The following is a 3,598-nucleotide window of genomic DNA, read 5'->3' as shown; positions in this document are numbered from 1 at the left end:
GCCCTGGCTCTGGCTTTGTTTGTTCTCCTTGGTCCCTGGTACATCTCCAAGACTCAGCTCCTTCTAGTGCCTTTCCTGGTATAGAGAGGAGTGTGGATTCTGAGGTCAAGTAGAACTGGTGACAGCATATGAGCTGAGCAATTGAGGCAAATCACTTAACCTTTACGGATCTTGCTTTTCCCACCCATAAGATAGCAGGCTGAAGTTGGCCCTCCGCAAGGGCTCGAGAGAGAAGCTCTATCAGGGTCTCTGTCATCTGAGCTGATGGGTGATCTGTACCCTGCCTGCTGAGAGTTGTGTGGTGTTGGGGTCTTTTCCAGTAGGTTCCCATACTTCTAGAGGTGAGTCAGTGAGTTGGTTCCAGAGATCAGGTGGCCAGGGAAGGAAACATACCATTTTGCATTAGGCCTTTTGAGGTTGCAAGTGAAACCCCCTGCTCAAACTGACTTAAGCTAAAGGGAAAACATTGGGCCATATAACTGAGAAGTCTAGAAACTATTTGGTCCAGGACTCAAACAGTGTCACTTAAGACTGCTTTGTTTCCATCTTTATAGCTACTGCACTGGTTCATTCAGGGCTGCAGTGATTATTCAGCAGCTCCAGACTCTTGGGTTCAAGTCAAGCCAAGAGAGCTTCTCCCTAATGGTGTGAATAAAAGTCCTGGGACTGATGGACATTAGCCCAAATTGGGTCCTATGGCCATCCCTGAATCTAAGGTGATCTGGAAAAGATTGTCTAAAAGAGGGCTTAGAGCAGGATGAAAAGAAGTGAGCTGGGTGGCAAAAACATAAATGTCCACCTCAATCATATTCTGAGACACCAACTTAGGAGACAAACAATAATTCAATGAGGTAGGGGACGAACATGATGCAGTGGGAGCTCTGAGGAGGAGGTATCCAACTCTACCAAGGGGACTGGGGAAAGCTTTGGGAGAGGAAGTGGAAATTTAGGGTGAATTTTGTAGGATGAGTAGGAGTTTGCCAAGTAGAGAAGGGAAGGAGAGCTTTCCACATAGAACAAATGGAAGAGGTGGCATGAGCAAAGGCCTTAGAACACTGATGTCACAGTGGGATTGCACAGTGAGAAGGGGTGGTGAAAGCGGCTAGGTTATAGAGAACATCCCACAGCTGGGTTAAGGGATCTTTTCTTTGTGCCCATACAGCCTCAGGGTTACCATTTATCATGGTCCCAATGACTCCATGTTTCTTTGCTCTCACCCCAAAGAACAGGGCAAGAGGGATGTAAACGGACATTCCAAATGCAGTTTGCTTAAAAATTTCTCCACTAATAGTGGATTGAAGCATGAATTTTTAATCTCTCAGCTGTCCAATAGACAATTATAAAATTTACACACCCAAATAAGTAAATAAAATTCATGCACCTACATTAAATGTCAGTCCTCACAAACAACACAGTCAAATCTGTGGTGCCCCCTGGACCACATCTGGCTCACACACTATTTTGTTTGGTCAGTACAGTGTTTTTACAAAGTTTTGAGTTAATGTGATACCACTACACACCCACCTAAAATGGCTAAAGGTTTTAAGTGACATTAAGTTCTGATGTAGAATTGGAAATCTCATAAGAGTGTTAACTGGTATAACTGTTGGAAACTGATCCAAAAACAAAAACATAGGCATACCTCATAACCCATCAATTTTACTCCTAGGGTATGTACAACAAAAATAGGTACATATGTTCACCAAAAAATAAGTCATAGAAGCACTGGAAAAACTCAAAGTCTAGAGTAGATAGACACAATGGTATATTCCATTCACAAAATGGAATACTATTCAAAGTGAATTATCCATAAGTATATGCAGAAATATGGGTGAATCAAAAAAAATAGCAAGGATGATTCAAAGTGAGAGACATGCAACTCTTCCCTTCACTTTAACACATGAGGACATTGCAGGGTTATTAACTTGTCTAATTTCAATATTGTTGTGTCTCAAGGAATAGGGAGGCCCAAGAAGAGGGAGAGAGATGGGGGAATGGCCAGTCAGTGGAGCAGTCTGAACATACGTTTATTATTTGCCATCTTATATCAGCATGGTTTGTGGTGCCCCAAAACAATTCCAATAGTAACATCAATACCACTGATCCCATGAAGAAGTACAAATTAGTAGTTACAAAACAGTCACAGGGAATATAGGTGATAATATTGTAATGGCTATGTATAGTGCCAGATGGGTACTAGAGTAAGTGGGGGGATCACTTCATAACTTATATAAATGCCTAACCACTGTGCTGTATACCTAAAACTAATTTTTAAAAAATAGTAAAATAAAAAAAGGGGGAAAAAGTCACTAATCAGAAGAGCACCATAACAAAATGAAAAAGTTTGAAATATTGCAAAGAATTACTGAGATGTGATAGAGATACAAAGTGAGCAAATGCTATTTGAAAAAATGGCACTGATAAGACTTGCTTGATGCGAGGTTGCCACAAAACTTCAATTTGTAAAAACACAGTATCTGTGCAGCACAGTAAAATGAGGTATGCCTGTACAAAGCTACAGTAATCAAAACCATGTGGTAATGACATAGGAACAGACAACTCAGAAATAAACTCCCACATATATGGTCAATTGCTTTTCAACAAGGGTGCCAAGACAATTCAATGGGGGAAAGAACAGTCTTTTCAACAAATGTTGCTGGGAAAACTAGATATCCACATGCAGAAGAATGAGGTTGGACCTTTACCTTACACCAGATAACAAGTGGCGAAAATCTTTGTGACACTGGATTTGGCAACGATTGCTTGGATATGACACCCAAAGCAGAGGCAAAAATAGAAAAAGATAATTGGCCCTGATCAAAATTTAAAACTTTTGTGCATCAAAGGACACTGTTAAGAGTGAAAAGACAACCCACAGAATGCGAGGAAATGTTTGTAAATCTATGTATCTACTAAAGGATTAATATCTAGAATACATATCAAACTATAACTCAACAATAAAATAAAGAACCCAACTTAAAAATGGGCAAAGGACATTGAACAGACATTTCTCCAGATATACAAATGGCCAGTAAGCAAGATGTTCAACATCATCAGTCATTAGTGAAATGTAAAAATCAAAACCACAATGAGATACATGCCACTACACATCCATTAGGATGGCAATTATTAAAAAATCAGAACATAAAGAGTGTTGATGAGGATATGGAAAAACTGGAACCCTCATACATTGCTAGTGGGAATGTGAAATGGTACAGCAGTTTGGCATGTCTTCAAGTTAAACAGAGAACTATCACATGACTTAGAAATTCTACTCCTAGGTATGTACCAAAAAAACTGAAATCAGTAATTCAAGCAGATACTTGTCCACCAATGTTCACAGCAGCATAACTTAAAATAGCTAAAAGGTGGAAGCACCCCATGTGTCTATCAACAGATGAATGGGTAAACAAAATGTGGTATATATATATACATACATACGCACACAATGAAATATTATTCAGTCATAAAAAGGAATGAAATTGATACATGATACAAAATGGATGAACACTGAAAACATGCTAAAAGAAGCCTTTAAACCCAGTTTAGGAAGATGCAGTTCTTGCAGAAGGCACTCTCCCTAAATTTTTTTTTTTTT

Source organism: Pteropus vampyrus, unplaced genomic scaffold (genome assembly GCF_000151845.1).
Source record: "Pteropus vampyrus isolate Shadow unplaced genomic scaffold, Pvam_2.0 Scaffold311, whole genome shotgun sequence".
NCBI classification, from domain to species: domain Eukaryota; kingdom Metazoa; phylum Chordata; class Mammalia; order Chiroptera; family Pteropodidae; genus Pteropus; species Pteropus vampyrus.
This window is presented reverse-complemented; position numbering follows the sequence as displayed.